This window comes from Microtus pennsylvanicus, chromosome X (genome assembly GCF_037038515.1).
Source record: "Microtus pennsylvanicus isolate mMicPen1 chromosome X, mMicPen1.hap1, whole genome shotgun sequence".
NCBI classification, from domain to species: domain Eukaryota; kingdom Metazoa; phylum Chordata; class Mammalia; order Rodentia; family Cricetidae; genus Microtus; species Microtus pennsylvanicus.
In genome coordinates, this window is record NC_134601.1 from 81,295,049 (window position 1) to 81,318,643 (window position 23,595).

A 23,595-nucleotide genomic window follows, 5' to 3' on the forward strand; every position below is an offset into this window, starting at 1 on the left:
GTTCTGGCAATGACAAACAAAGCTGCTATGAACATAGTTGAGCACATGTCCTTGTGGCACGATTGAGCATTCTTTGGATATATACCCAAAAGTGGTATTACTAGATCTTGAGGAAGGTTGTTTCCTAATTTTCTGAGAAATCACCATACTGACATCCATAGGGGTTGTACCAGCTTGCATTCCCACCAGCAATACAGAAGTGTTCCCTCTTCCCCACAACCTCTCCAGCATAAGTTGTCATCAGTGTTTTTAATCTTGGCCATTCTTACAGGTGTAAGATAAAATCTCAGAGTTGTTTTGATTTGCATTTCTCTGATGACTAAAGACGTTGAGCGTTTCTTTAAGTGTCTTTCGTTTTAGATTCCTCTGTTGAGGTCTGTACTCCATTTTTTTTATTGGATTGTGTGATATTTTGATTACCAATTTCTTGACTACTGGGGGTTTTTATGGGTTAAAGCTGAAGATCAGAGAAACAGAGCAGTAAGTCACTAGAGAGACCTTTTACCTCTATCAATGCTCATACTGAAGGGGCAATCCTCAGACTGCCTAGACTTCACTGTGTCCCCACCAAACTTAAGACTTCACATACCAGTGAGTTCCTGTCTTTTCCCTTTTATATTCCTCTCTCCACCCGGGCATATCACTCCTGTCTCTACCTCCCTAGTGCTGGGATTAAATGTGTCTGACTCCCAAACACTGGGATTAAAGATATGAGCCACTACCATCTGGATCTGTTTCTGGATGGATCTTGTGTAGCCCAGGGTAGCCTTGAACTCACAGAGATCCATCTGCCTCTGTCTTTTGAGTCCTGGGATTAAAGGTGTGTGCCACCAGTCTCTGGTCTCTAGTGACTTACCTTTGGACTCTGATCTTCAGGCAAGCTTTATTTATTAAAATACAAATAAGCTATCACTACAGTGCAGTGGTTTGTCATCAGTAAACTGATTCATTCTAATGCCACAGAATTCTTACTGTGCTCGACATGGTTACATATTGCTTCAATAGTTCAAAGAGGATAGGGTCAGATCTGAAGGTTCATCTGGGCTAGTGGGAAATTGACCTGGAGATTGGAGATTATTGCAAATGCACCAAAATAAAACCAAGGTATTATGAATGACAGCAGCAGGGACAAGCTCTTCTGATTCATTCTCTAAGATGTAGTGGGCTTGTCAAAACTTATCTTGCCTTTACTTTTTCACCAAATCCACTCCAAACTGTGGTTTGGATTCATTGGTCCTTGTATCTATCCATACACTATTTTAAAATATATAAAATTCTGATGTCTGTTGATGTGGGATTCCCCTCTGTATGCTGTAAATGTGTTTTGTTACCATTGATTAATGAATAAAGCCGTTTTGTCATACAGCAGGGCAGAATAGAGCAAGGCAGAAATTCCAAGCAGAGATAGACAAGAAAAGTGGACAGAGTTGAGGAGATGCAATGTAGCTGCTGAAGGAGACAGGCACGCCAGAACCTTACCTGTAAATCATGAGCCTTGTGGTAAAATACAAAATAATAAGAATGGGTAAATTTAAGATGTAAGAGTCACTTAATAAGAATTCTAATCTATTGGCCAGGCATTATTGTAATTAATATAGTTTTGTGTAATTATTTTGGGTCTGGGTATCTGGGAAATGAACAAGCAGCCTCCGTCTACAGCCTCTCAAATATTTTTTTTCAATTAACTAGTAAGACCAACCCCTTCCAGTTTTGTGCATAGCATGTGCCCACCAGATCACCACAGGACAGTAATATAAATCAGAATTGGCACTCCTTTTCCAAAAATGCTTAATAGTTAGGTAACACTATTATCCTCATTGCCTGTACAGTGTATAATGTACTGACAGGAAGCAAGCAACATCAAAGACCATATTTCTACTGGAATTACTTCTCCCTCCCACAATTGTAGAAGCAAAGCTGAAGTTTAGAAAGCATAACTTTAGCAGGATCTGTTCCACAGCTCTTTAAGTTTCCAACCCTGAAAGCAGGTGGTGTGCATTTGCTTAACAACCAGTTTTACAGTAGAATATCACAAGGCATTGTTGGACAGTATCCATTTTTGCTCCTTATTTCACTCAAACAGCACAGGAGGACTAAAAAAAGACAAATATTTTAGAAAGTTGCTACCAGGTAGGACAGAGAGATAATAAATTTGCCTTGTTTTCTGAAAGAACAGAATTTTCTTTTCTTTTTTTTTTGGTTTTTCAAGACAGAATTTTCTGTAAATTATTCTAGCTGTCTTCGACAGCTTTTAACTTGAGGTTACTGGCAAAGATAAATGGAAATTGCATATGCCTGGGGTTGATCTGTTTCCCCTCATCCAGAGTTTCATTCTGTGGAGAAAGTTACTTCTCTCATCAACAACCTAAATAAATAAATAAACAAACAAACAAAAAAGCTTTTCAAGGGTCATATTTATTCAGATGTTCATCAAGTCAGATGCTATCAATTCTTCCTGCAGATGAGATGGATGTAATACGATTAAGCCATAACTGAGATTTTAATTTTAAGATAATGATATAGATATTCATAACTTGAGTTCATGGTTATTAAGTCATTGCATTTTCATTTCAAATATTTTACATCTCAGTATACCACTGCAATACTGGACACTGAACTGGGGAGAGATGCTAGGACTCTGAATGCTTAAACTAAGCTCACACGTAACCTGATATATAGACTGTTAAGAGAAAGAGTCACAAAATTCTACTAAAGCATAAATGCAGTCATTCTGAAATGCAGTCACCATTTAATATGCATTTGCTTGGACTATTTCATGCACCAATTCCTGTCAATCATTGGTGATTTCCACCTTTCATAAGAGCTCTATCTAGATTAGCTTTCGTAATTTTAATTTGAGAGGTACTTCACTTTCTTGGCTCAATTTATCTTTAGGTTCTAAATTTTGGTTTTTGTAGTTACTATCGATGAGACTCCCTTTAAGGTTTTTTTTGCCAATAATATTACTGTGTTGAGTAGTGTTTTTCAGCTAGATGCAAACTAGAGTCACCTTGAAAGAGGTAACCTCAACTAAGGAATTGTCTCCATCAGAATGTCTGTAGACTCATATCTGTGGAGTATTTTCTTGACTAATAATTGTTGTAGGAAGACCCAGCACACCTGGGCAGTGCCACCCTTAGGACAGTGGTCCTGGGTGATATAGGCAGGCTGAGCTAGGCATGTAAAGTAAGCCAGGAAACAATATTCCTCTATAACCTTTGCTTCAGTTCCTGACTCCAGGTTTCTGCATTGAGTTCCTGTTTTAGTATCTCTTGTTGATGGACAATTACCTGTAAACTGAATAACTCTTTTCCTCCCCAAGTTGCTTTTGTCAGTGTCTTATTACAGCAACAAGAAACCTAACTAGAACAGAATCATAAGGGCTTAGGTCCACTTTACTTAAATTTTCTGATTTGTATCCTGCCTTTCCTGATTTATTTGTATCAATATGGAATGTACAGTCTCCAGATATTGGTGTTTCCCATACAATGTAAGGAAGGATTCAGCTCGTTCTCTTTATAAATTGAATTCTTTTGCTTTTAGGATATTTCTTGTTAATCTCTCCCACAAAATTAATGCAAGCTCTTTGCCAGGGAGAGTTCACTTTCTTCCCATAATTTGTCTATTCCATCATTATTAAAAGGTACTACAGTTTCTGCTGGTTCTATTACTGCTAATTGATGAGGTTTCAATTTTTCTTTCAGAATTAACCCAGAGACCTTTCCCACATACGTTTTTAATTTTTTACTCAGTTTATATGGTAAAAAAAATCCATTCTGAAATAATCTCTTCCCTCGGCATTAAATTTCCTGTAGGGGAATGCTTAGATGGTAATATGAACAGAATGCAGTTAGGCTTTGGATCCAAACCATCAACATGTGCATTCTGTAATTTCTCTTCAATCAAAGCCAATTCTCTATCAGCTTTAGCTGATAATTTCCTGGGACCTTTTAAATCCTTATCAGCTTCTAAGGTTTTGAAAAAATTTCTCAATCCATCAAGTTCTATCCCAAATGTGGGCATAGATCAGAAATATCTCCTAGCACTTCTTGAAAGTCATTAAGAGTCTGCAATTGCCAGATGGTGGTGGTGCAAACCTTTAATTCTAGCATTTGGGAGGCAGAGTCAGGCAAATCTTTGTGAGTTCAAGGCCAGCCATGAGAGCTAATTCCAGGACAGGCTCCAAAACTACAGAGAAACCCTATCTTAGAAAAAAAGAAAAGTCTGCATTCAAACCAGGCAGTGGCTGGCACTTGGACAGGCACTTGGAAGACAGAGGCAGGTGGATCTCCGTGAGTTCAAGGCCAGACTGTCCTACAGAGTGAATTTCAGGACAGAATCCAAAGCTACACAGAGAAACCCTGTCTTGAAAAAAAAGAAGAAAGAGTCTGCAATCAATATTTCCTAATTTGTACCTTTTGGGGTCTAATTTTTTGTAAACACATTTTTTTTTGGTTTTTTGAGACAGTGATGGAGGAAGGTCATTTGTTAATAAACAAACTGCCTTGGCCCATTTGATAGGTTAGAACATAGGTGGGTGGAGTAAACAGAGCAGAATGCTGGGAGGAAGAGGAAGTGAGCTCAGACTCAATAGCTATCCTCTCTGGGGCAGACGCAATGCATAGAAGAGAAGCATAGAAGAGATTTTTAATGTGGAGCAAGGGCTTTTTGTACCCAGAACTAGTAGGATGCATGTTCTAAAAAGACTGGAGAGATCACTGAGTTTTCACTCCTGGCCAATCTTTACGCTTACTGGAAGAAGAAAACAGATGCTAAAAACAGACTGGCTAAATGATGACGGAGTTCTCCATGACAGAGCATATTTGAAAGACCTCTTTTCCTTCCTTCCTTTCTTCCTTCCTTCTTTCCCCTCCTCTCTCTCCCTTCCTATCTTCCTATCTCTTTTTCTTTTTCTTCATCTCCATTTTATGAGTTGTTCAAAATAATCTGTCAACCACTAGCTGACCATTAATGTGTAGATTAGAATTTAGAATCACCATAAAAACATGCCTCTGGGTATGTCCATGAGAGTATATTCATAAAGTTTTAAATAGGCAAGGAAGACTCACCCAGAATGTAGATGACACCATCATGTAGGCTGGTCCCAAATTGATAAGAAAGGAGAAAGTAGGGCTGGAGAGATGGCTCAGAGGTTCTTCCAAAGGTCCTGAGTTCAATTCCCAGCAACCACATGGTGGCTCACAACCATCTGTAATGAGGTCTGGTGCCCTCTTCTGGCCTGCAGGCATACACACAGACAGAATATTGTATACATAGTAAATAAATAAATAAAATAAAATAAAAAGAAAGGAGAAAGTAAAGTCAACACCAACTTGTCTCTCTTGGCTTCCTGACAGCAAAAGTAATGTGACGAGGCACCCTCATGCTCATGAGTTCTTTGCTGTGATGGACTCTGTCTCCTGGAACTATAAGCCCTAATACTCCCTTCCTTCAATAAGCTGCTTTTGTTTGGTATTTGAACACAGCAAAGAATAACTCATATATTAAGTTTGAGGGTAGATTGGGCTACATAGCAAGCTCCAAACCAAATTATGCTACATAAAAATGACCTTTTCTCAAAAAAATGGGGTGGGGGTTGAAGACATGGCTCATCTGTTAAGAGTACTTACTCTTCTTTCAGAGGGTCAAGGTTCAATTCCTAGCATCCATCTAGTGACTTACAACCATCTAAAACTCCAGTCCCAGAGGATCCAACACCCTCTTCTAGGTGCTGAGGCATCAGAAATGGATGAGGCACACAAAGATACATGCATGCAAAACACTTATACCAATTTTTTTTAAAAGTCATTGTACAGAACCAGTAACCCACAAGAAGCAGCAACAAAAACCCTCAGGGAATGAGAAAAGTCTCAAAATAACTACATTATAGTTTGAGGGGGTAGCTCAGTAGTACAGTGCTTGTCTAACATAAATAATGAGACTCTGAGTTCTATCGCTAGGATAAAAATACAAATACAGTATCTTAGGCTGAAATAATCACAAAAAGATGTTAAACTTATACAGTTTTCTTTTTTGTTCGCACCCCCCCCCGGGACAGGGTTTCTCTGTGTAACAGTCCTGGCTGTCCTGGAACTCAATCTATAGACCAGGCTGGCCTCAAACTCACAGAGATCCACCTGCCTCTGTCTCCTGAGTGCTTGGATTAAATATGTGCACTACCAATGGCCAGAAAATCACCCAGTTTTCAACTAAATTAGTGAGGCATTTAAAGAAATAAGAAGGATGGTTTAGTGATTAAGAACATGTATTGCTCTTGCAGAGGACACAAGCTGAGTTCTCAGCAGCCAAGTCAGCCGCTCACAGACACCTGTGACTACTCCTCTAAGAGATCTTTTACCCTCTTCTGGCCTTCACGGTTTGTGTATGCATGTGCACAAACACAGACACTCACACACAATTAAAAATAAATCTTAAAAGAAGAAAGAAACAAAAAAAAAGGTGGTCTGCTTTCAGGAAATAAATGACATAAAGCAGGACAGGATGACAGCTGAGTAGTCATTTGCCCACTAGCACCCTAAAGTAAGCAGTTAGCCACACAACAACTTACCTCCACAGGGGCAGAATGAATCGGTGGGAGGGCACAGAGCCTCCATCTGTTCTGCTAAAATACAAAGACACTCTGAAGGTAGCAACTTCCCCCAACTCCAAAAAGCCCATTTTGGAGATACATGTCTGGTGTGGGACCATGGTCTGTATTCTGTCAATTATATTTTAAATAAACACTGACTGGCCAGTAGCCAGGCAGGAAGTATAGGCGGGACAACCAGACAGGAAGTAGAGGTGGGTCAAGGAGAACAGGAGAATTCTGGGAAGAGGATGCAGTTGTGGGTCCAGACACAGAAGAAGCAAGATGTGACTGCGCTGAAAAAAGGTACTGAGCCATGTGGTACTACTAGAATGATGGGCTAATATAAATTATAAGAGTTAATAAAAAGCCTGAGCTAATGGGCCAATCAGTTTATAGTTAATGTAGACCTCTGTATAATTTCTTTGGGACTTAATGACTGCGGGAACAGAGCAGGACAGAAACTCCTACAACACATGTCTCCTGCCCAGGCAGATAGAGAGAATTAAGCCTATGTCTTAGTCTTGAAACATAGACCCCAGACCTCTGTGACACCTAGGTAAATCCCCATCACTCCTGTCATCTGAGCCACTGGAACTGAAGAAGGCAAGCTTAAAGGATATTTTAGTAACATGTGACTCTTCTTGGTTTGGGGTCTAGACACCCTACTTCTAATAATACTCTTGGCAGCCTAGCTCCCTCACTCACATGAACTAAACACATACACACCCCACTCTGAGGAATGCACTTAGTAACCTGTTGCATGTAGCTGCACACCCACATTTCAAACAATTTCTCCTTTCTTAGTAACCATCAAGTTTGGACAATTTATTTCTCAACATATTCCCATTTATGTCAACGTACAATTTATGTATATGTAACCATGATGCATCCTGCACTGGGTTGGGGTACATGCACAATAAGACAAAATGGTGTAAACTTTAGGAGAGAATCCTCTGTTTACCTTCTCATGTATGCCTATGTATAATTGAACAAGCATATAATTGAAATCAGATGTATTATGGGATGGGACATAGGAAGTAAGCTAAGATGGAAATAATCTAAGCCTATCAATCAAAATAAAATACTCTGTAAATTATATCCATAGCAACCTCCCCTATCCCTTGCTTTTAATTTTTTCAAGTCAGAGTCTGGCTATCCAGGAACTCCTTATGTAGACCAGGCTTCCCTTAAACTCAAAAAGATCTGCCCAACTATGTTCCCTGAATCTGGAATTAAAGAAATGTGTCACTACATGTGACTGCAAACTGCTTCTCTTGAACTTCGTGAAAGGAAACACCAAATAGTAATAGGGGTCTTTCGGTATCTTCAACTGTGACCTCTGACCCACCTCTCCCTTGCAGCCATCCGGATATTTTCTACTGATTTGCTAAAGCTAAAAATAAAGTTCCATTGCTACTTTTGCAAATACATGTGGGCTTTTATTTTATTCTTGATTAAGAGACCAAGAACTTGAGAACATCGGATCCCAAACACTGGTAGCTGGATTGTGTTAGGCTAGGCAACAGAGAGCAGCCACCATCCCTCCTCAACCTCCACTCGCACAGGTGATCACAAGACTCTGGCACCAGAGGAGCAGGTAGAAAAGTGAGCACAGGACTTCGACTTGGAGCCAGATATGGGATTAAGGCTGTGTGCCCTTTGGGACAAACCGGGAAAAAGGAAAGAGAAATATGTCTCCTTTTCCCCTTATCTGCCTTAAGTGTCTCCTCTCTTTCTTAGCTACTACAACACTAAAAAGTGGGTTCTGGAGTACACCAGTGATGACAGCCAAGCAGTAGCTACCGCTGTGTTCATGTATAGAAATACAGAAGATGAGGGCTGGAGAGATGGCTCAGTGGCTAAGAGTATTGACTGCTCTTCTAGAAGACCCGAGTCAATTCCCAGCACCCACATGGCAGCTCACAACTGACTGTAACTCCAGTTCCAGGGTATCTGACACTCATGGAAAAACACCAATGCACATAAAATTGATGGGGAATCTTGTTAGCCAAACATCTTTAAGAGGTGGGTCTTAGTTAAGTCATGGCTTCGCTGGGACCCAAGGTAAAACGTGTTCACCTCCAGGTGCTCACTCTCTCTACGCCTTTTTCCACAGGACATTACTGTGCTTGGATTTCTCGTTTCCTGTTTTGTGAGTTTTTCCCCTTATAATAAATAAAATATAATTGTTTTATCCTTAGCTAGCCTGGTTATTTCAACACTTCATGCTTAACATATTTATACTGATACAAATAAATCAGGGAAGGCAGGTTACAAATTAGAAAAATTAAGTAAGATGGAACAAAGCCCTTATAATTCTGTCCAGAAGGCAGAATTATATGGTATTCTTATGGTACTAAGGGATGTTAAAGAACCTCTCAATATAGTTATTGATTCACAATATGCAGAAAGAGTTGTCTTGCATATTCAAGCCACTGAATTCATACCAGATGATACGGAACTGACTTCATTATTCATTCAAGTGCAAAACATAATCAGGAAGAGGCTTTGTCCTATATATATAACACACATCCAATCCCATACGGGTCTGCAAGGTCCTCTAGCACACAGTAATTCAGAAATTGATCAATTATTGATTGGAAGTGTGTTGCAGGCCTCAGAATTTCATAAAAAACATCATGTCAATAGCGAAGGTTTAAAGAAAGAATTTCCTATTACATGGCAACGAGCTAAGGAGATTATAAAGAGATGTTCTACTTGCTCTTTCTATAACCAAACACAGTTGCCTGCAGGGAGTAACCCAAAGGGTACTCAAAGGAATACAATCTGGCAGATGGATGTGTTTCACTTTGCAGAATTTGGTAAATTAAAATATGTGCACCACACCATAGGCATGTATTCAGGTTTTTCAATGTGCAACCTCCTTGAGCTCAGAAAAGGCTGATTCAGTAATCACACATTTATTAGAAGTTATGGCCATCATGGGTATTCTTGCACAAATAAAGACAGACAATGGTCCGGCATATGTATCTAAGAAAATAAAATTTTTTTTTGCCTATTATAATATAAAGCACATTACAGGTACACCAAATAATCCTACAGGTCAGGCAGTTACAAAATGATCAAATCAAACTATAAAGGATGTGCTAAACAAACAAAAAGGGATGGAAACTCCCCTCAGAAATAGATGGCATAATGCTTTACTAACCTTGAATTTTCTTAACACTAATGAGAAAGGAACAACAGCAGCAGAGAGATATTGGATAATGAAAAAAAAACTTCTAAATTGAATCAACGACTGTATTTCAAGATGTGTTGATCTCACAATGGAAACCAGGAGATGTGCTACATTGGGAAAGGTGTTTTGTTCTTGTTTCCACAAGAGAAGAAAAACTATGGATCCCATCAAAATTAATAAAGATTTGCTTTAAAAAGAAACAACTCTTTAAAAAGAGAAATGACAGCTCCTGCACAACAGGGACAACCGTACAGGTCCAAGGAAAGCATATAGGGTTGGGGCAGGGAGCTGCTCTTTTTATTCCAAAGGAAAATGGGGTTTATTTCACACAGTATCTAAAGAACGGAACAGACCAAATGCACCCACTGGTGGCAGGCAAGTCCACAACCCATTGCGTAAGTCCTTCCAGCCTCAATCAGAGCTCTTCTCTTGTTTGCTCAAGGATATTTCTTCATATGCATAGATGTGACTTTCCCAAGAGTCTAAGAGGTGGGCAGGCAGGCGGGCAGGCAGGCAGGCGGACAGGCTTCAGTCATTGGTTTCAGGATCCGTCTGTGCCATGTAGGCATCCAACTCAGCATCCAAGTGTCCTGTAGGATTGGACATGTATGCATCCAGTTCATTGTCCAGCTGCTCCTTGGTCAATACAGGGTGAGTGAGGGCACCCCTTCCTCGACTTTGGCCTCCACAGTCCCCTCTTCCCCGATCTATCACAGTCCGACCTCTACCACCGATTCTGCCATGATCCATAGCTCCACGCTCTAGGCCCCCTCTTCCAGGACCTCCACGACCTGGAACAGCGCCTTTTCTTGAGTCCATTTGGGGGGCAGCTAAGGCTTGTCCACCTCGGAGGAGCAGGCTTTGACCTTGGAGCTACAGCCCGCCCCTAAGCAGGCTTCTGGTGGCAAGTGCCCCAAGTAGTCCTCCTCCTCGGGGCACACCTCTCTGGATTATGGGTAGGCCTTGTCCTCCAATTTCTCCCCTGGCCAGGGCACCTTTGGGGTAGGCCTAATCGCGCCTGGGTATTACTCTTCTTATCCAGGCGCTACTTTAAGCTCTGCTTAAGTTTTAATGCTGCCTGGACAGAGGGTCTATTCTCCATCTGCTGGGCCTGGCTTCTGTTTCTGCCACTGGCTAGCTGCTGCTGCTCCATCGAAACCGGAATATTCACTGGAATCGGCTGTTTGTTCTTCAGCATACCAGTAAAGCGCTCATTTAGAGACATCTTGGTGGTTCTTTTTAGCACCACTTTCATCGCTAACTGTGCAGCCATCTTCAGATCCTGAGAATCGAAGGAGATGGACGCCAGCACTCCCGTCGCAGCGAGGCTACTACGGGGCAGGTTGGCTCACCAGGACCGCTAGGGTTAATTTGCTGGGCGGTTGGCTTAGGTGCTTGCCTAAACCGTATGATGCTACGCTCACTCCTGGTGGCTTAAGTATCTAGTCCACCGATCCTTCTGCTTTTCAGGCCTGCCCTTTCTTTCCTTTCCTTTGTGCCAGTGGGCACTGCCAACTCCTGCTTGCTACCTCCAGGAATCTCAGAATGAGACTGTGTCCAGGGTTCTGCTCTTACCTTTACAGGAAAATATACATCTTCAAAAAATTCAAGAGACCATGGATGTTTGAATGCAAACAAAAGAAAAAATAACTATCCACTAAGGATCATCAAAAAAAAAAAAGGAATATGACTTATGAGGTCAGGTAATGGATACACATACATTTAAACATATACATATTTATAAATATATTGAGCTGGTTTTGGAGTTGGGCTGTAGCTCTGTACTTCTCTAAATCCAAGCTTGTTGTTAAAGGAACAGAGTTTCTGTCTCATATCTGGAGCCATCTGGTATAGGACAGAAGGAAGACTTTAGGAAAAATTTTACTTTCTCCACGTCTATTTTGCCTATATCATATTCTTCATTGAATGTATGTCTCTATGAATAATGTTTAAGTTTTCCACGATAAACAATAGATTTTCCTACAGATCCTTTTCCTACAGTAATCTTTAACATCTCCAGGAAAAAGATGGGGCCCCACAGCAACAACTCCACCTGGTTGAAATGACATCATGATGCTGATAGCGCTACTATAAGACTGGTTTTGGGCTACCAGATGCTAAAATAGGGCACCTTCTCATGATGTGCTGGCCAGAACTCCACATAAGAACTTTAAAAAAAACATATTGACTGCTTAGAAATCGTTTGCGACTATACTAGACAGTAATCTTGAAACTTAACCACCACTTTACTTTTGCAGGATCCCATAAAGAAAACATTGCCCCCATGACAGTGGGAAGCAATTCTAGAGGACAATGGGCCCCTCTCCAAAAATGTTTGTTCTCAGGGTTGGAAACACTGTTTAGGGGTTACTTTGTATCGGGTAGAGGGTTGGGATGGAAACTATGTTTATTAAAAAAAATTAAAAAGGGATAAAAATAGTGGGTAATAGAGTGAATAATTATGCGCTATTATTTATGGATAATTTACATTGGTATTGTTTTTGTATATTATACAAGTTCAAATTATATTTTTATTTCTGTTTATAATATGTGTACACCTATGCAAAGTTATTCTTTCAGATTGTATACATGCAAGTTTCTACCTCTGTTTAGGAGATTTTGTATATTGATACAACTTTTAGGATATATTTTTGTATTGTATTATACATTATCCTTACCTCTGAACATGATACTTATACATTGGTTACATTTTGAGGTCATTGTCCTCATTTGCTGCACAATTGTTTACAGATTATTTAATATCCTGACTTGAAGCCTTAGTCTTTAAGTTATATAGGTATTAAATATTATATAGGTCAATAGTTGTTCATGTCTGTTATACATACAGTCAGATTAATTAGGTTATTTAAATACATAGAGATTGTATTCTGCACAGATAGGTAATCTTCAACCACTTCAAGGATCTGTAAAATATGGCATTTAAATAATTTAGGGTTCTGTTGACACGAGACATGATTTGCTCCTGACAACACCAATCTATTCCAGAGAGAATGTTGAGCATCGAAGACACTCCACTTGGAGCTTGTTTTCTTCTTGACACAATTGACCTTTGGGCAAGGCAAGGAACTGCCCATGCCTCAACCACTGACAAAGTACATGGTATCCAAAAATGTATAAACAGACCACAAGGAAAAAGACTATCAAATCTTACCAAGACAGGGTAAGACATTTTTTTTTAAATTTTTCTGCTTCTGAAAATGGTCTGTCCGTTATGCCAGGCCTTAGCCAAAGTTGGTTGCTTCAATACTGCAAATGAGACTTTGGATGATTGCTCAGGTAGCTAATTGTCTTTGTCATATATTGCTCACTTTGGAAGCTGCTTGATTGCACTTCTTGCCTATTCAAGTATTATTATCTCCCTTCTCAGGCCTTCAATGGGGTTGAAGATTAGATAGTCATAGTAACCTTCCTCTTATGATTTAGCCAAGCTTATTTCTGATGCAAGATTTAAACTCCTTAAAATAGAATGCTTATTAAAACATTTATCATGTGTTCCTTGCTTAATATTGCTTACATTGTTTGTCATTTTATACTAGATATATGTTCCTATTGCATATAGTTTTGTATTAGGTTTGGATCGCTCTTGTTTAGACAAAAGGGGGAGATGATGGGGAACCTTGTTAGCCAATCATCTTTAAGAGGTGGGTCTTAGTTAAGGTGTGGCTTCGCTGGGACTCAAGGTAAAATGTGTGCACCTCCAGGTGCTGACTCTGTCTGTGCCTTTTCCCGAGGGATATTGCTGTGCTTGGATTTCTCATTTCTTGTTTTGTGAGTTTTTCCCCCTTATAATAAATAAAATATAATTGTTTTGTCCTTAGCTAGCCTGGTTATTTCAACATAAAATAAAAGCAAATAAATTAAAAAATATATGGAACCTAATTCCTGTACCAAAAAAGTTGTACACGAACACCTTAGGATCAATGGAGAAGAGGGGGAAGTTCCTGGAAGAGGACTATTCAAACCAATAAAAACCCAGACCACCTTAAAGTCAACAGTGTCGGCAGCTGTGCAGGGGTTGAGGCAGGAAGGTGCTTCTCTACCTAAGAAGTCTGCAGGCCTTACCGGTAAACCTGTTCACTTTGTGCAGAGCTGTTTTTCTGTCTTTTAATTCAACAACTGGTGAAGCTTATATAGCAGCAGTTTCCCCTCATGGAAGAAACATTCTATCCTTCAGAGAAGCTCCTTAAAACAGAATGTAAACAACTCAAAATGGCTTCAGGAAGTCCCTGAAACTGACCATATTCGTTAGCCCCCTTCTGTACCAAAGAGTAGATAGTAAAAACTGCTGAGAGTCACTCTCGGATGAGCCAAGCTGCCTGGAAAAGGCAGAGACTGGTCAAACAGCTTGAAAAGAAGCTGAGACCAAACAATCCAAGCTGCAAGAAGATTCTGAGACCAGCCAAACAGCCTGAAAGAAGCAGAAAGGAGCCAAGTAGTTTGAAAAAAAAGGCAGAGAGCAGCCAAGCTGCCTGGCCAACTGAGCCATCTGGAAAGGACATTTTCCAACCTGTTGAGCTGCCTGCAGAGTGCTCCAGGTTCCCAGCTTTTGTGAGTTATCACCCAAGCTTAGGTGAACTTTTCTGCTCATACAAGTAATCCCTCACCCATACTTCTGTAAGTGTCCCCAACAAAACTCATTGGTTCACCAAATTGGACTTTGATGGTATCTGTCCTTTTGTGTTTCACAGGTCCCTGTCTGGGCAGGGGGAGTGGACATGTGTGTTAAATCTCTCCAGGAAAAGTTTGTCACACAACAAAGAGAGAGGATGGTAAGAGCCAATGTCTAGAAGAAACACACGGTCTGGTACATAGGCCAGACAGATGGAGCCTACAGACTGACTGGTCCATAGGAGGACCAGTGCCTCCTGGAATGACAGCCTGGAAGTCTGGCCTAGGGCCAGATAGAATCCTGCACTACCTGATCGCAATTGGTAACTTTGGATAAGGCATTTGGACCAGGGATAGGCTTGTGGAACCCAACTTCTTCTTCCCTCTCTCTCTGGTGTGTGTGTGTGTGTTTGTGTGTGTGCACATGTGTATATGTGTGCTCACAGGCGTGTGTAGGTGTGCTTGCTTTTGCATGAGCATGGAGAGAACTCAAGGGTTGACATAATCAGTACATCTTCCTCTCTCACTCTCCACCTTATTTGTTGAGGCCTGGGTCTCACTGTCACAGCTAGTCTGGCTGGTTAGCAGGATTTTTATCGCTCTCCCCCCGATTACTGGGATTACAAACACATGGCAACTCTACATGGTTTTTGTTTGTTTTCTTTTGTTATTTGAGACAGGGTTTCTCTGTGTAACAGTCCTGGCTGTCCTGGAACTTGCTTCATAGACCAGGCTGGCCTAGAACTCACAGATGTCTGCCTGCATCTGCCTCCGGAGTGCTGGGATTTAAGGCATACACCACCACCACCCAGCTATACATAGTTTTTTTCACATTGTGTGGAATCACATTGTGTGAATTCGGCCTTCAACTTTCTTTCTTTTTCTTTTCTTTCTTTCTTTCTTTCTTTCTTTCTTTCTTTCTTTCTTTCTTATTTATTTATTTGTTTATTTATTTATTTTTGAGACAGGGTTTCTCTGTAGCTTTGGAGCCTCTCCTGGAACATGTTCTGTAGACTAGGCTGGCCTCGAACTCACAGAGATCTGCCTGTTTCTGTCTCCCAAGTGCTGGGATTAAAGGTATGTGCCACCACTGCCTGGCTGCGTTCAACTTTCTGTATAGCCTAGATGAACTTGAACTAGTGACTCTCCTGTTGAAGAGATACTAGCCCACAGAACTGTCTCTGGCAGGCCTTTCCTTTCTCCCCCATTCCCTCTGCCTTGCTAACAACCATTAGATTACATTACTAAAGTAAGCCACCGAGGTTTATTCCCTTATTTGGCCAATCCCTCTTCCTGAGGCTGAGTACCACAGTCCAGCAATCAGAAGCTCCCTTTGGCTCACCTAATTAACATGCCCAATTAAAATTAAACACTTCATCCTATCATGGGATTTTCCTCTTTACCTTTATAAATGGTCATTTGCCTGTGGTCCACATCTGTCTCCTCTCTATCCAGAGGCAGTCCTTTGTCCCTCTGGGACAAATACTTTCCCTTCCCTTTCTCCTTTGTCCTCTATCTCCTTTACCATCACATCCTAGCCTGTTCTAACACAGACCTCCCCTCTTTCTCCTCTTTTACATCTCCAGTGAGGTAGTGGTGGCGCACACCTTTAATACCAGCACTCGGGAGGCAGAGGCAGGCAGATCTCTGTGAGTTTGAGGCCAGCCTGGTCTACAGAGTGAGTTGCAGGACAGGCTCCAAAGCTAGAGAAACTCTGTCTTGAAAAACAAAACAAGGGGGCTGGAGAAATGGCTCAGCAGTTAAGAGCACTGACTGTTCTTCTAGAGGACCCGGGTTCAATTCCCAGCACCCACATGGCAGCTCACAACTGTCTGAAAATCCAGTTCCAGGGGATCTGACACCTTCACACCAATGCACATAAAATAAAGATAAATAAATCATAAAAAATTTTAAAAAAAAAGAAAAAGAAAAAAGAAAAACAAAACAAAAAAAATGACACCTGCAAGATCATTTGCTGCTGTTTCTCTGCCAGCAAAGTCAGAAAGCAGCAACTTTAACTTTTCTTCCCCACTTAACAAAGGAGCTCTCTGTGAAAACAGGTGTTTGGGTGTGGTTTGTGCCTAATCTGGGGTCTGGGAGTAAGTTTCACTGTTTGGAGGTCTCCACCACTTGCCTTCTCCTCCTATGTATCGGGATTTCAGTTGTGTTCCATCCCCTTTCTCTGGTGTCTTTCTAAACAAGTATATTAGTATAGTCAGACTAATTTATGTTTTTATTGCCACTAGTGATGAAATAGCAACAACAAATTGACAGCCTACTCCTGAGCAGTTTGCATGCCGTGCCATTCAGGGCTAAAATAGTGGAGGGGACTATAGACTTAAAGAAAATAAAGCCTGATTAGAATTCCTGGAGACAGTCACAAAGCCAGATTGGGAGGACCAGAATTCTTCATTAATTCAGTTCCCAAAGAATGCCATACACCAACCAGCAAGGAAAGTTAGATGCTGGGCTTGGTGGTGCACACCTTTGGAGGATTTCTGTGAGTTCAAGGCCAGCCTGGTCTAAGTTCCAGTCAGGTTTACACAGGGAGACCTGAAAAAAATAAAGGGAAGGGGTTAGAAACTTTGCATGGTAGTTCAGTTCTATAATTTCAGTACTATGTAGAAAGAAATTTACAGTCAGAGAAGTTCAAGTCTGGCCTGGGCTACATATTGGCTGCCATGAACTATGTAGCAAGACCCCATCGTTAAAAAAAAAATAAAAAGTCTGGGGGGGGCTGGAGAGATGGCTCAGTGATTAAGAGCACTGACTGCTCTCCCAGAGGACCAAGTTCAATTCCTAGCACTCACAACTGTCTGTAACTCCAGTTTCAGAGATCTGACACCTTTACACCAACGTACATAAAATAAAATTTAAGAAAAAGAGCCAATAAAGACATTTTAAAAAGTCTAGGGAGGGGGGCTGGAGAGATGTCTCAGAGGTTAAGAGCACTGGCTGCTCTTCCAGAGGTCCTGAGTTCAATTCCCAGTGACCACATGGTGGCTCACAACCATCTGTACTGAAATCTGGTGCCCTCCTCTGGCGTGCGGGCATACATCGAGGCAGAATGTTGCATACATAATAAATAAATCTTAAAAAAAAGTCTAGAGAGATGGGGACTTGGGAAGATGGCTCAGTAGGTATCATACTTGTCAGGCAAGCATGAGGGCCTGAGTTTGGGCTCCCAGCACCCCTTGAGCTAGGTAGGGTGCTGTGTGTCTGCCAGCACTTTCAGGAGTGGCAGTGGAGAGCCCTGGAGTTTATATGTCACCCAGCCTAGCCAAACTGATCTGCTCCAGGGTAAATGAGAGACTGTCTCAGAAAATCTGAAAAAGAGTGATTGCAGAAGGCACTTAGCATCAGCCTCTACTCTGCATAGGCTTGTGAACACATATCCACAGACAACAGTGCGTGCACATATGTACCTACCTACATAAACATGAATGTACACTACACACAACTACATTGAAATTCCACTTTATCACCCTAGTTAATGGCTGTCATGAAGAAAACAGGCTACAACAAATGCTGGAGGGAGTTCCTTTTGGTGCCTAGGATGCAAGCCTCCAACAGGGTTCAAAAGGAATCCAAAAATACTAAGACTTTTTTATCTGGGAGGAGGGGAGAAAATACAAACACACACTCTCTTTTTTAAAAAAAAAACTAATTTATTTAAACTTTCCATCGTTTAATGTATATATACGTATATATACATATATATATATCCATTTGTAATTAGTGGTAGTATATCCATTACTAATTAGCTAAATATCCAGAAGTAATTATCTCTTAAGTAAGTATATGTTTAGATAGTTTTAATTGCAGTTTTGTTCTATGGAAACCAGCAAAGTAAGAATGTTAATTTATTTATTTTATTTATTTTATTTTATTATTTTTTATTGGAAAAAAAAGTTCATACCGTATATTTTGATAATTTTTCCCTTCCCCAAACTCTTCCCAGATCCCTCCCACCTCCCTACCCACCCAACTTTATATTCTTTCTCTCTTTCTTTCAAAAAAAAAAAAAACAACCAAGAAACACAAAAATGTAAATCAAAACAATCAAGCGAGAGACCAATAAGACAAAAAAATGCCAAAATTAAGTAAAATGAAATTTAAAAGTCCACAAAAATACCATTGAGTTTGTTTCATGTGGGCATGAGTCCTGCTCTGGAGACACACACACTCTCTTAATGGTTTCCTTCAGACCTTTTCTTTATTCTTCTTTTACATTCTCTAGTCTTTATTCTCCTGGTGATTTCCTTCTCTCATTCTTCATGTTTTCCTTTGAATTCTTTTTATTCTTGAAGCTTTCCTTCTAATTCTTTCTAACTCTCTCATTCTTCTAGCTCATTTTAAGTCTCTCTTTATTCTTTCCCTGCAGCTTATATACTCAAGGAAAATATTTCAGGCAATATAAAAATTACAATGTGGTTACCTTGTGTCTTTCAAGTGAATGATTACAATGAATACAAGTAAAATAACAGCATGTTTTCTATAGGTCTTACATGATTAAACATCTTATGTATTACAGGTTAAAAACAAATTATCCACAGGAGATCCTTTAGGGCATCTCTTGGTGCTACCGTGTCCTGTGATTAAAGTCAATGGGAAACTACAACAACCCAATCCAGACAGGATGTCAAGGGGCACAGACCCTTCAGGAAGGAAGGTAAGGGTCACTCCTCCAGGAAAAGAGCCAAGGCCTACCGAAGCGCTTGCTGTGGGTAGAGGAATTGCAGAACAGGTCATGGAGGAAGTCACTAAGGCCACACAAGCAGTAGCAGAAATGCATATCATAATTGTCATGAGTGTTTCTCTCCTATTTTGTGAAGCATGTTTTTGTGCAGATATTTGAGTTTTCTTACCTCTATTTTTTTATCATATAATGTAACAGGCATTTTCTTGAATAATGATTGATGTAGAAAATGCTTACTGAGAGTAGTGTCACTCCTGGGCAGATGGTCCTGTGTTATATAAGAAATCAGACTGAGACAGCCATGAGAAGCAAGCCAGTAAGGAGCATCCCTCCATGGCCTCTGTTTTCGTCCATCTTCCCCCAGTGATAGAGAGTGATCTAAAAGTTGTAAGCTGAAATAAACCTTTCCTTCACCAAAAAAAACCCAAAAAAACAAATTATCCAAAGAATACACATATAATCATTCTCAAGCAACTTGTTGTACATTAACAGTGTGTGAGCAAGCAAGATATTCTTTTATTGGCAGGCTGCATTTTGCAGTTACAAAGAAAGGACTAATCACTTTATTACGTATCTTGAAAGGTAATCTTATAAGGAATCTTAAAGGAATCACAAACCAAAACTTTTTAGACATGAAAAGCAATCAGTCAGCTCTACATTAAATCTTTAGGGTGCATACCCACTGTCGATAGTTTTTATATCAGGAGATTAAGGGCAAAATGAGCATAAAGAATTAATAGTCACCTTTGGTCATTAACCAATACTAGCAAGAAAGTCATGTCAGCTAATGATAATTGGAAGGCTTTGTTCTCATTCCCTGACATTAAGGAGTTCCTCACTCAGTAGGCAGTGCAAGCTTTTAATCCCAGCACTCGGGAGGCAGAGGCAGGTAGATCTGTGAATTCAAGGCCAGCTTGGTCTACAGAGCGAGTTCCAGGACAGGCTCCAAAACTACACAGAGAAACCATTTCTCAAAACAAACAAACAGACAAAAAAGAGTTCCTACCACAAATAAGTGCCTTTCTAAAACTGCAGATTTTCTTGTCCTCAAAACTATTTGACAAAAACATCTTATTCTAACTTTAAGTTATTTTCAAAGCTTTGTTTCAGCTATGATATACTCTGAAACCTGTGTACACATCTCTTAACATTAACATTATAGGAATTTAAACTAGCTGACTTACTAGGACGCGACCTTTTTCTTAATCATTAACCTAAGCCACAGTCTCTATGGCTCCTCAATAGAAACTCATGTGTTATAGCTGTGTGACACTTTCTTATTTATATTTTTAATCATCAAAATACTATTTAAACTAACATTATTATTATGAATTAGACAGTACAGCTTAGGAATAAGTCGTCTTCATAATTATCCACAGGTAAAAATACCCAATAGAACAGGATATTTCCATGAGATAAACACACTACATTACAGCTGGTACAGAAGCAACTAGATGCTCGCAATTTTGAAGAACCAACCAGCCCGTAGAATTATCCTGTATTTGTTTTTAAAAAGAAATCTGGAGAATGGAGAATGGTGACAGATCTGAGACCAGTCAACAAGGTTATTTAACCTATGGGCCCTCTACAATCTGGAATTCCTCTGCCTTTTCTATGACCAAAAGGATGGCCTCTTATACTTATTGATTTAAAAGATTGTTTCTTGACTATACCTTTACAAGAAAAGGACAGAAAAAAATTTGTTTTCACAGTGCCTGCTTATAATAATGCTCAGCCTACTAATAGTTACCAGTGGACTATCATCCCAGAGGGAATGTTCAATAGCCCCAAACTGTGCCAATACTCTGAAATCAGCCATTGGAGATAATATATAAGCAATTTCCTAAGTCTGTAATTTACCATTACATGGATGACATTTTGTTATCTGACTCAAATGCAGATACTTTAGAAAGAATATTTGAAGAAGTAAAGAAAGTTTTGGCTAAATGGTGATTACAAATTGCTCTTGAAAAAAATACAAACAGGAGATTCTGTCAATTACCTAGGTTACAAAATAGGTTTACAGAAAATTAGAACACAAAAGGCACAAATTAAGAGAGACTGATTGCGGACTCTTAATGACTTTCAAAGACTGTTAGGAGATAGTTCCATTCTACACCAGGTGTTGGAATAACACCTGATCTAATAGTTCACTTAAACAAAACCTTAGATAGCGACAAACACTTAAAAGAATTGACCATTGTTGAAAAGAAATTACAGAAGGCACATGTTGACAGAGTGAATCCAAATCTTAATTGTATTCTAGCCATATTGCCTTCCAGAATGTCCCCTACAGGAATTTTAATGCAGAGGAATGATATTATCGTAGAATGGATCTTTTTATTACATAAACTAAGTAAAAAATTAAAAACTTATGTGGAAAATGTCTCCGAATTAACTGTAAAAGGAAAATTGAGACTTTGTCAAATAGCTGGTATAGATCCAGCAGAAATTATAGTGTCTTTTATTGCTGATGAAATTAAAAATTATGGGAAGACAATGAACTATAGCAAAGAACTTGTGCTAAGTTTTTGGGAGAAATTAATAGCAATTATCCCAAAAGTAATGGACTTAACTTAAAGACAACTTATTGGATTCTTCCCTAAATTGAATGTGATGCACCAATATTTGGAGCCCATACATTTTATACTGAAGGAAATAAATCAGGGAAAACATGTTACAAATCAAAAGACTTAAATAAACGCTGATTGGCCAGGAAGGAAGTATAGGCAGGAAAACCAGACAGCAAGTAGAAATGATGCAAGGAGAACAGGAGAATTCTGGGAAGGAGGAAGTTGATTCCTCCCACTCCTGCCCAGACTACCGAAGCAGCAGGATGTAATCTGCTCCACTGAAAAAGGTACTGAGCCACAAGGCTAACATAGGTCAGAAAAAATGGGTTAATCAAGATGTGAGAGTTAGCTAGTGAGAGGGTAGAGCTATTGGGCCAATCAGCTTATAATTTATGGAGACCTATGTGTGATTTTATTTGGGGCTTGCCGGCTGTGGGGTACTGGGTGGGACAGAAAACCCCAACAACAAGCAGGACCCTCCATGTTACAGAATGGTGCCCATGGGGATAACTGCATCTACAGAAAGCCTGAGAAAGCTTGGGAAAGACTAGAGTAAAACATTTAGGTTTTCAGCCATAGCAAAAGAAAAAAAAAGCTACACTGTTTAAAATTGCCGGCTTTCTGAGCCATCCTGCCAGGGAAAACTCTGATTCTTTCAAGCAGGCAGTCCAGAATATGGAGCTATAGATACAATGTTGCAGCTTGCTTCCTGGCAAGGACCTTAAAATGCCATAGAGTTGTAGCAAAAAACTTATCCATATTCCTTACCAAATTAAAGACCCATGTGGTCAGAAAAAGAGAGATATACAATAAAGAGAGATTCAAAGAGGAAGAAAACCTCTAAATGGTTTACAATGTGTTAAAAATATATACAGGCTAAAGATTAAAGTTCTGAAAGAAAGAAAGAAAGAAAGAAAGAAAGAAAGAAAGAAAGAAAGAAAGAAAGAAAGAAGCCTGGGAGGCAGAGACAGATGGATCTCTGTGAATTCAAGGATAGCCTGGTTTACAGAATTATTCCAGGACAAAGATACACAGAGAACCTGTCTCAAAAAGCCAAAAGTTAAAAGTAAAATAAAAGAAATAGAGGTTAAAATAAAGCCACGTAAAGATGGAAAATACACAGAGAATCTTGATACTGTATGTTATTATGCTCTCTTTGAATTATTTGAATGCTGAGGAAGGAGCAACAGCTGCTAAAAGCTGTTTGCTTATAAATGCTGCAGAATTAATCCAGGATAGGTATTTTGAAAATACCTTGACTTCACAGTTGAAGTCAAAAGGTATGTTACTTTGGAGAAGAGATTTTGCTTTTGTTTCCACAGAAAATGAGAGGCTGTGGATTTATTCAGAGTTAAGAAAAATCAGCTTTAATTAAGGAAGACCACCTAAGAAGTCTCCAGTAGGAATAGATGGCCCAGACGTCTGAGTTCTTCATCCAGAACAGGTTCAAGACTGCTGCCTGAGATGATCAAGACTCACAGGATACTTCAGTCAGGACTTGATCATAACTCTGAATTATCTTTAGATCCCCATAAGATTATCAGTGCCCCCAACCAGCTGGAAGTAGCTTGGAATACTACACCCACATTCCCAAAAAATGGACTATGGATATTTTCCTTTGTTTTTTTTTAAAGAGGGGTAAGTGGTGCAGGAGAATTGTCTGTATTCTGTCAATCATGTTTTAAATAAAGGCTGATTGGCCAGGCAGGAAGTATAGGTGGGAAAACCAGACAGGAAGTAGAAATGATACAAGGAGAGCAGGAGAATTCTAGGAAGGAGGAAGCTGATTCTTCCTATTCCTGCCCAGACCACCGAAGCAGCAAGATGTGATCTGCCCCCACTGAAAAAGGTACTGAGCCACAAGGCTAACATAGATCAGAAAAATGGGTTAATCAAGATGTGAGAG

General features: G+C 39.9%; 1 pseudogene; it reads right to left on the reverse strand.

Moving 5' to 3' along the window:
* Window positions 1-10,316: 10,316 nt before the first annotated feature.
* Window positions 10,317-11,061, reverse strand: LOC142841070 (chromatin target of PRMT1 protein pseudogene; annotated as a pseudogene).
* Window positions 11,062-23,595: the final 12,534 nt, after the last annotated feature.